Raw genomic sequence first — 10,407 nt, 5'->3', positions numbered from 1 at the left:
GGTGACACTGGGCGCTGAGAGACCCAAGGAGTTCCCTAGCCCCTCTTGTCGGCGCTGTGCTGCCTCTCGGAAGACAAGGCAGATACGGGGGGAGGGGGTGTGGCAGAGCCCCTGCCACAGACGAAGCAGGTGAGATCTACCAAAGAATTTGGAGGACACACTCCCCAAAATTTTCGTGTGTGTCAGGCAGGACTGCTGACCATGGGCCAAGACGAGCCGTGTCTCTCTCACAGAAGTCCTTCCAGCAAGTCCAAAATGGGCTGGGCGGCTGGTGGTGAGAGGAGTCAGGAGGGGCCCCCCACTGCTGGGCCTGTTGGTTAAGAGGAGCCCTTCAACCTTCTCACTGGGGAGCTTCCCTGATGGGGGCTCCTGACTCCCCCAGGTAGGACTCAGAGGTCACCCAAGGGTACTGGCGAGCTTGAGGCCAGCCTTCAGACCCCCGAGGCTGATCACTACCTTAACCCACGCAGGAAACCAGAGGCCCTGGGCTTGAGGGTTGAGGGTGGCATCCCCCTGGAGGACAGGAACGGTCCTCAACTTGAAGGCAGCCCCCACTGGCCTGTCTCTCACCCCTGGGAGCAAGGGCTGGGGAAAAGGGACAGAAGAAGGGCTGGGGGCGGGATTGACCCTTGGCTCCGGTCACAACGGGTGGTCTGATTTCCTCAACCAAGTCCGGAAGTCCGTCCCAGACACATGGGAACAAAATCAGCTGAGATGAATGGCTTTGGGGGTCCTCCCTGCAGAGAGCCCCTGCTGGGTTCCAGAGGGGTGGGGTGGACAGTCACCCCCCACGAGCTCCTCCAAGTCCTCAATACAGAGCCGGGAGCCCTGAAATCACAGCCCAGTGGTTAGGGAGAGCATAATGGGTTTCTCTGAAGCTTTTAAACTAAACACAGAAAACCCTTAAAGCAGTGGCCTCCTTAAATCAACAGCTCTGAGCCAGCACGTGCCGCCCACTGACGATCAGGGTTCTCCTCAAGCCGCGCCAGGATTTTCTGGAGAAAGATTTAAGGCCCGCCAGCCCGGCCCCGTGAACCTTCCTAACTAAAACACGGGGCCATCCGCTTCCGGCCTGCTGGCCACTGACAAGTGGCCACTCCCCCACTCTCGTCCCTAGCGGTTTCCTGCACTGTGGCCCCCAGACTCTGCGGAGCGCCCCGGCCACGCGCAGATAAATCTCCCTTGTTTATTTTATGAATGAGAGGGGACATTAAATACTCAAACGAAGTATGTCTCTGCACTCTGGGGCCAAGAGACACTTAGAGCGCCGGCCCTCCCTGGGGCCCTTAGTCATGTCCGACTGTTTGAGACTCCATGGACTGCAGCACGCCAGGCTTCCCTGTCCTTCACTATCTCCCGGAGTTTGCTCAAAGTCATGTCCATTGAATTGGTGATACTATCTAACCATCTCATCCTCTGTCACCCCCTTCTCCTCCTACCCTCAATCTTTCCCAGCATCAGGGTCTTTTCCAATGAGTCAGCTCTTCACATCAGGTGGCCAAAGTATTGAAGCTTCAGCTTCAGTCCTTCCAGTGAATATTCAGGATTGATTTCCTTTAGGATGGACGGCTTTGATCTACTTTCAGTCCAAGGGACTCTCAGCAGTCTTCTCCAGAGGCTGCTGGCCCCTGGCCCACTCCACTGCCCCTCACCATCCCTCTACACACTCCCACCCCTGCCCCAACTCGGGATCCCATCCTCTGGGCCTCAGCCCAGCTCCAGCTTCCTTGAGACTCAGGTTCTCCACCGGTGCTCCCCAAGCCCCCCCACACATGGCTGCTCCCCCAACAAGGTGGGGGGCTCCCAGCCTCTTGCCCTCTCCTGCCTCCCCCAGATCCCAGCTCCGAGACAGGTGTGCAGCAGGCATTCCATAAAGGCCAGTCTTGGGCGGGTGAGGATGGAGGGGGCCCAGGGCCCATGCCAGGCCTGTAGAGAGTGGGCTGGGAGCCCCTCCTCTCTCCGTACCCAGAAGTATCTCACGCTCCTGTTCCCTCTGCCCCAACACATGGACAAGAACCCTGTCAGAATGACAATAGGCTCTAAAAATACCCAGAGGGCAGGCAGGATTTCCCAGGAACATCGTAAGGTCTGTCCAGCGGAAGTTATAAATACCAAATAATGCTAATTCGGAGTCGTCAGTCATCCGGGGACAGCCTTGTCTTTTGTGACGGCAAGGGATGTTTTTCCAGATTAGTGATTTATTGCCCTTTACAGTTAAATCCAGCTACAGTCAAAAAGAGGAAAAATGGAAAAAACAGAGTTTCCCTGGAGCCACTGAGAGCCAGGGCAGTGCCTGGACCACCTCTGTCCTGGCCCCCAGGCCTGTGAGCAGCCCCGCTACTGCCCCCACCTGCCCCTCGTCAGCAGCTCTGACTCGGGTTCCCTCGGGGCCCCAGCGTTGTCCTCTGTTGCTGTGCAGTCACTCAGCTGTGTCCGACTCTGCGACCCCATGGACTGCAGCACACCAGTCTTCCCTGTCCTTCACCATCTCCCGAAGCTCGCTCAAACTCGTTTCATTGAATGAGTGATGCCATCCATTTCACCCCCTGTCGCCCTCTTCTCCTGCCCTCAATCTTTCCCAGAGTCATCCTTGATCTTCCCCAAAGCATGTCCTGGCCCGCCCCCTAAGTGAGGCTCTACTTCTGGTGGATTGCTCTGCCCCTCAGGCCACAGGTGACCTGAAACCTCCCTCACCTAACCCCTGCCTTCCTGATCCTCCCTGGTGTCTGCCTCCCAAGCTCAGCCCTCCAGGTAAGAGCCCTGTGACTCCCTAGGGCCCAGCAAGCACCACACTTACCCGCCCTCCAGCCTCTGCCCGCCTCCTCCTCGCAGACCTCATCTCCCACCTCCCCACTCTCACACTTCCGGCCTGGGCTCTGATCTGCCCCCTCCCTAAACTGTCCCCACTGGGGCCTTGTAGGCTCCTGATGTGGCCATCCACCTTGGGCCCAGCACAAAACTGGGCACTGTCAGTCCCTCAGGGACACACCAGCAAGTGCCGCAGCCTCTTCAGGGAAATTTAGAGGCTGCTGGGCTCCTGGGGCACAGACCTGCCCTGGACAGAAAGGTGGGGAACACAGGGGCTGCAGGGCCCAGATCACACAGGCCCAGGCCTCCTCTGACACCAGGACAGGCATGGGTCAGTTAAGAAAAGCCAAGTGGTCAAGGAAGGGTGGCCCATGTCCTAGCACCCAGGGCGGGGCAGCGGGGGTTAATGGCCCTAGAGACATCTGCCACAAGTGGGGTGCATGGGGATCCCAGTCCAAAGGTCTCAGAGAAGAGAAAAACAGCCATAAACCAAAGGGCAGCATTCCAATGAACAAAGCGTTCAGGCAGCAGCTGGTGCCCAGTGAAGGAGACTGTGGGTGCTGGGACCTTCCCAGGCCACTGGGCTTAGGTAGGGGAGCATCAGGTGGGGACACTGGACTAGGGGATGCGCACCCCTGTGGTGGCCAGGAAGGACATCAGGGCAGGGTGACGACTGAGAGGGGGTGAGCCCAGGGGCAGGCAGGGCTGTGCACACATCACTCCTGCAGTGTGCGTCCCAGACAAGCCCACACGGGTTCAAGGGAAGCAGTAGAGACCCTTCTCATGGGAAGAGTCCCTGGGCCTGCCCCAAGGAAGTGAATCCTGAGTTGCTAGTTCCATAGTTCCTTTCTGGGCCCCTCCAGGCAGCAGCCCAGGCACCAGCGATGGATGTGGGCTGAAGGGCTGACCCACCACTTCCCACGCAGGACCGAAGCGTGGGTGCGGAAGTTGGAAGGGCAGGCACGATGGTGGGCCGCCCATCTCCCAGTGGCTCAGAGCAGTGACCACGTCAGCTCACAGCTGCCCCCACTCCAGAGAATGGCCTTGGGCAGTGGGGGACCAGGAATTCCCTGGGGACAGATGCCCACCATGCAGGGGCAGCCATGGCTCGAGACAGACAGACAGAGGCAGGGGAGTGATTCTGTGTATTTCCTGCTAAGGCGTGCCCTCAGTCACCACCATCACCACCACCACCCTCCCCCACCGCTGGGAGCAGACTGAAGCTGGACCCCCTTGCTCGGTGTCCCCAGCCCCACCCTGCATCCCACCACCTCTCCCTGAGAACCCTCCCAGGGAGTCACTGCACAGGGGTCTTGTCTCAGACTCTGATTCCAAGGAACTTGTTCTGTCGGGTCCCAGGGTTGGGACAAAGTCTGGGAACCAAGGCTGCACTCAAGACAGCTGTCCCAGCACTGTCTCCTCCTGACTAGAGCTCCTAGCTCAGTTCTCTACCAGGTTCAGGCCAGGTATAGGGGGGAGAGCTGGCCCCGCCCCCTCCTGGAAGATGGGGAGAGCTGGCCCTGCCCCCCTCCTGGAGGTGTGGGAGAGCTGGCCCTGCCCTGGAGAAGTGGGGGAGGGGAGGGGAGGGAACCAGGGTCCCTGGGTTCCCTCCATGACACTCAGTGAGGCAGAATCTTGAGGGGGCCTCACTTCATCCCAAACCCCAACCAGTCGGACTCTGCAGTTAGTTTCTTCCCCGAAGTGGAAGATTGAGACAGCGTTTGCCAAGGACAGAACCCCTGGCACAGCACCCCCCTCCATGTCCCCTTGTCAATGACAGATGGGGTGGGTTTTCCATTCAGCCTCCTGGCGGACACCCCAGAAGGGTCCAGCCACCTGGATGGGGTGGAGGTGGTGCCAGCTCTGCTGCCAAGCAGAGGTGTCTGCTGATGCCCCCGGGAAGGAAGGGACCTAACGGGGAGCCAGCGGCCAGGGGAGGGGAGACTCAGATTTTCCGATGACAGCAGGGTGGCCAGAGGCCCGGTTGAGAGGACGGCCCGTTCATCCCCACTGGGCCTGCCTTTGCAAACAGTGGCCAGTCACAGCCACAGGATGTGGCCCAGGGCTTGCCCAGGGAGGCCTAGACTAGGAGCCAGTGTCAGATGCGCCCTCCCCCGAGGGGGTGGCGGCCTCCCCAGGGCCTTAGCCAGCCCCCGGCTCCAGAAATGGGCCATAGGTCCCTCATGCAGTTCTTACACCCACCTATGACAGAACAAACTGGGTTGCAAAGAGAATGAGGATGAAGGCTGCTCGGTGGGAGGGACGAACAGAGGGAGGTCCTCTGGGCCCCCAGAGAAGCACCTGCTCTGTCCCACGCAGTCACCAGGTCCTGCAGCCCGGGCCCAGCACGTGCCTTACCAGCAGGCCAGCAACTGGACAGTGGTCAGCACAGGCCATCAGCACTGACCCCACATATCCTCCAAACATCCAGGGGCAAGACCTGGCTGCACAACCCCACCCCTGCACGTGCCACGACATCACGGAGGGGCAGGTGCAGGCTGGTCAGGAGTGAGGACCCTGGCCACACCCCATGGGTCCATCCTAGGCCTGCACACCCTGACTGCGCAGCCTTGGGCAAGTCACTTAACCTCTCTGTGCCTCCAAGCAGCCCTGCTGGTTCCTGCAGACAGCAGAAGCCCCCTCCCCTCAGGCTATGGGGGGGATGGACAGAGCACAGCAGGGGGCTGGCCACCTGGGGACGTCTCCTGGTTGCTCCACTTGGTACAAAACACCAAGCTACCAAGTGAGGCATTCGTCTGACCCCACATCTCTGTCTGCGTTCCCGGGGCTGACGCATGGGCCACGTCCTGGAAGGATGAGGTGGCAGGGGGAGGGGACATCAGGGCCTGTGAGTCCACGTGGCAACCACATCACCCACACTGCACGTTTTCCCTCCTGGCAGCCCCATTCCATATGCAAGGGCACAGAGGCTCAGGGCTCCTGGTGACATGGCTAAGGCCCTCCGTGAGAGCGTGCCTCTGCCTGTCCCCTGGGCTCCCCCACCTTACCATCCACCAGGCTCCAGACAAAGTGCATTCACACAGTGGGCACCTTTGGGAGGCCTCTGGGCAGGAACAGCCTGCGGCAGACTCTGGGGCACTGTGGATGGGAATAGGGGACCCTGGGAGACCTGGCCCCTCCCAACAGCCCAGTGCCTCCCCTCCAGTCAGACTCTCAGATCTGTAGGGCCAAAAGTCAGCCAGCAGAACTGTGATGATTGGTGCTGCCAGTAATGACCCACAGGACCCCTCCCCACATCACAGGAGCAGCAGCTACCAGGAGACCAGAGAAAGGGCTGCTGATAACAGAACTGTCTCTCTCAAACCCCTGAGCCTGGCTGAATTTTGCCACCATCCTGAGTAATCACGAATCCCAGGTGTGAGGGTCCACTCATCAGCCTCTGGACCCTGTGCTGGCCCCTCCCCTCCCCCTCCCCCCACCCCTTAGTTCACGAGGATTAGTGGGAACCCAGGGGGAGGAGGTCCCAGGTATTCAGCCACGTGCTCAGGAAGGCCTGGCTGCACTGTGTTGGGGTGGCCTGAGGATTCTGGGGTCAGAGGGAGGCAGTAGGGGTGAGACCTGGCCAGGCTGGAGAGGACACATGGTCTGTGCCTGAGGGGACAGGACCTAGGAAGCCCCCAGGCAAAGAGGTCAGCCTGGATCATCACCAGTGGAGGAGATGTTTCCTCAGTTACTCATCCAGCCAGACGTGTTTACAAGTGGCCGTCATGTGGGTGTTAGTGTCCCGGGTGCCTGAAGCAAAGGACTATAAACTGGGGGCTCTGACGGCAACAGGAGCCCACTTTCTCACAGCTTGCAGGTGACAAGTCTGAAATAGGGGAGTCACCCCTGCATACCCTCTGGAGGCTCCAGGGGAGGATCCTGCCAGCCCGTCCCTGCTCCCTGCGCTGCAGGCAGCCCCTGTGTCCCTGGGCTTGTGGCCACATCACTCCATTCTCCACCTCTGTCAGCACGCAGCTTCTCCCCGTGTCTTCCGTGGACATCCTCTTTTAAGGACACCGGTCATTGGATCAGGGCCACCTTGTGACCTCATCTCCACTTGATCACTCCTGCAAAGACCCCATTTGCAAAGGAGGCCACACACATAGATTCCAAGGTCAGGACCTCCTGAGGGGTCAGAGTTCACCCTCAAGAGCTGCCAGGCTCTGGGGAGGCAGCCTGGGGGAGGCCGGGCCCCTCATCTCCTGGAGCAGATACTCCAGTGGGAGCAAGATTGACAGCGTGGGGGTGAAGCAGGCACAAAGGCCCTGAGGCAGGCACCCAGCTGGGGGAGAAAGAGGGAAGGAGGGCAGAGGCTGGCCAATCACGGGCTCCAGCTTCTCCTGCGAATGAGGTGGGGGCTGCAGGGGCGGGGAGAGGCAAGGGCCTCAAACTTCCATTATGGGGGCCTTTGCAGCCGTGCTGGGCAGAAGCGTGAGCTGTGCTCAGAGCAGGAGATCAGGCGGCCTTCAAACCGCACTCAAGGACCACCGAAACCAGGACAAAGAAGGATCTAAATGCCAAGCATGGGAGGGCTGAGCAGCGTACCTGCCAAACAACCTGGGGAGCAAACGAGATGCCCTACCTGTGACCCCAGATCCACAAGTCCCTAGGCCTTGGGGAGAGGGGTCCCCAAAGCTGAGAAGCAATCAGGGCAGTGGCCTCCTTCCTTCACTCGTGTGTTCAGCCAGCCTGGGCTCTGAGGGCCTGGGGGGTGAGAGGCATCCGTCACACCTCCCCAGGGCTCACATGAAAGCAGGTGGAATACCTGGCTCTGTCATGCTGCCCTGTAAGGATGGGGCCTCAGTGATTCCAGGGGACCCCAGGCACCTGCTCCCACATATCCCACATGGTCCTCTCAGACTCCTGGGTGCTGAGCCCCAGGATGGGGCTGCCTCTGAGGGGGCCTCGCTCTGGTCAGCCACCCTCTCCAGCCCCCAGCCGCATCGCGGTACCAGTGATGAAGGAGGTCCAGGTTTCCCCTAGGAAGACCTGGAGCAGGGTGTCCTGACGCCTGGGGCCCTTCACGAACTCAGCACATCTCCGGAGCAGCGCTGGGCCTCTGCCGGCCAGCTCCCTGGCGCCAGCCATGGGCCCCGAGGCCGGGCAGCTGGCGAGGCGCCCGGCAGCTTGCTGTTGCTCACTGACCAGCACACTCCACCCCGATGGCCCTCCCTGGACAGGCGCAGATGGCAGCGGTGAGTCCTAATGAGCATCTGGAAGCCAGGAACCCGAGGGGCCTGCCTGGTGGGAAGCGGCCCCGGAGACGCGGCTGCCCAGATCCGAGCTCGCTCAGAAGGCCCCGCCTTTGGAAGGACCAGGACGGGTTACTCTGTGTCCTCTTCTCCTCTGAAGAGGAGGTCGTCCCTCCCGCCTTTGATCTTCCATAAAGCTCTGCGGCTTCTGCTTCGTGTCGGCCGTGACATTGACAATTGTTTATTAGTTCTAAAATAGCTGAAATTCATGTCAAACATTCCACATGTTAGAAAAATGTTTATGAAGTGTTATCACGGTTTATGTAACTGTGCGTGTTTGGGAAAGCAACATAGGATGTGGGGACCACACAGGTCTCAGTTCCAGGCTGGGCCTGCCTGGGTGAGGGAGGGTCCCAGGAGCATCCCACCCTGCTCTGGGGGCTCCCACTGCCTCTCAAGGTCAGGGAACTTTCCGTCTGTCCCCCTGGCCACCCACCAGCCTCAGGTTCAAGGGAAGGAGGAGTCTGACCATCCCCACCTCTAGGGGTTTATTAAAGGAAGCCTAATATGACTATATTACTATTACTGAAGCCTCAAGGGGTCTCTCCCAGTGGGCTGGCCCCCGGTCTATCTAGGGGTGAGAACACTCTCCTGCTTGTCTCTCTAGATTTTGAAGTGTCCACTTATCAGTCACTGGATGGACCTTTCTCTGGAGGCCTTTGCAGTCTGTTCCAGGACAGGGGTGGCAGCACAGGCCACATGGTTTGGGACTAGGAGTCTGGGCTTAGTCGCAGGTGAATTCCGAGTCTCTGACTACTCCGCATGGGAGCCTAGTCTCTGACTACTCCTACACGGGACCCTGGACAGCTCACTTCACCTCTCTGAGTTTCAGTTGTCCTAGCTTCAAAGCAGAATCAATACCCCCTGAGAATGGCTAAAATTTAAAGTACTGACAGCTCTGTGTTGGAAAAGACTGGAGAAGCTGGACTCTCATACCTGCTGGCCAGAATGCAGATGGAGCAACTGCTGCAGAAAGCTTCCTACAGTGTGTGGCTGCTTCCTACAGTCAAGTAGATGCCATGTTAACCACCATCCATCTACTCCTGTGTATTTGCCCGCAGAAAGGAAAACCAACATTCACACAAAAGGGGCACACAAACAGCAGCTCCACTCAAAAATGTACATCAACAGGAGAGCAGATAAACTAGTGTAGTTCACCGACTCGAGGGAACTCTCTCAACAAGCAGAGTGACCACCGCAAAGGGACCCGGTGGGTGCCTCTCACACGTGTGGCTTTGACCAGCAGAGGTTACCCGCTGTGTGACTGTGCTCACCTCTGGTGCCGAATGTGGGCTAGAGACTGGGAAAGACAGACAACAGGAACGTGGATACACACATACCAGCGGTCACGGCAGCGCTGCTCACCATAGCCGCAGGAGGGAGCAGCCTGTGTCCCTCACAGGATGATGGATCAACAAGATATGGCCCATCCACACAATGGACCTCAGTCAGTCATGAACGAGAACAAAGAACCACACCAGCTCCCTCATGGATGAGTCTCAGTAACATGATGCTGAGTGAATGCAGCCAGATATGGGCTACCGTGTATCGTAAGACCCCGTTTACACAGAACGTCCACTGAGACAGACAGCAGGTTGGTGGTCACCAGGAGCTGGGGGAAGAGAACAGGGGGTGAAGGCTTGATGGATACAGGGTCTCCTTTCGGGTAAATAGAAGTGTTTTAGAACTAGAAGGAGGTGATGATCACACAGTGTTGTGAAGGTACTAAATGCTCCCAAATTGTTTGCTTTACAATGGCTAATTTGAGATCATGGTAATTTCACTTTAATTTAAAAAATTAAAATAAAGCCTGATCAAAGCTTTGGAAGAGTCTAACCCTGGGTGTGCAGTGTTTTGGGTAGACACAGGCAGCAGAGTTCAAAAACCCCAGTGACCGGCAAACCCCGGGGGAGTGCAGCAGGGACAGAAGCACCACCGAATGAGAGAATTGATTCACCTGGCAGCCCATCACCTGTCCTCGCGAGCTCTCAGCGCCCAGGGGGAATGACCGCCCACTCGATGGTATGGGACAGCCACCCCGACTTCCACCATCACGGTCCCTCCAGGCCCCCTAATCTGCTCATTTGTAGAGGGTCATTCAAGCTCTTCAATCCATTAAATAAAGGCTTAAATTCTGACCCCAGAGTATTTGCCCTCTGATGGGTAGCCAGAAAAATCCCCTTTCTGGGAAGAACTGGGGTGAAAGGAAGTCCTCGGTACATTCCAGCCGCTCCCAGAGTCAGGGGACCAGGCTGATGGGAGGCCCAGTTGCTGCTCCCAGGCTTCCCTGGACATGCAGTGGCCCCCCTCCTAGGCCTGGCATGTGAATGTTTGGACGACCCCA

This window comes from Oryx dammah, unplaced genomic scaffold (genome assembly GCF_014754425.2).
Source record: "Oryx dammah isolate SB20612 unplaced genomic scaffold, SCBI_Odam_1.1 HiC_scaffold_10, whole genome shotgun sequence".
NCBI lineage: Eukaryota > Metazoa > Chordata > Mammalia > Artiodactyla > Bovidae > Oryx > Oryx dammah.
The sequence above is the reverse complement of the archived record's forward strand: the minus strand, read 5'-3'. Positions refer to the sequence as shown.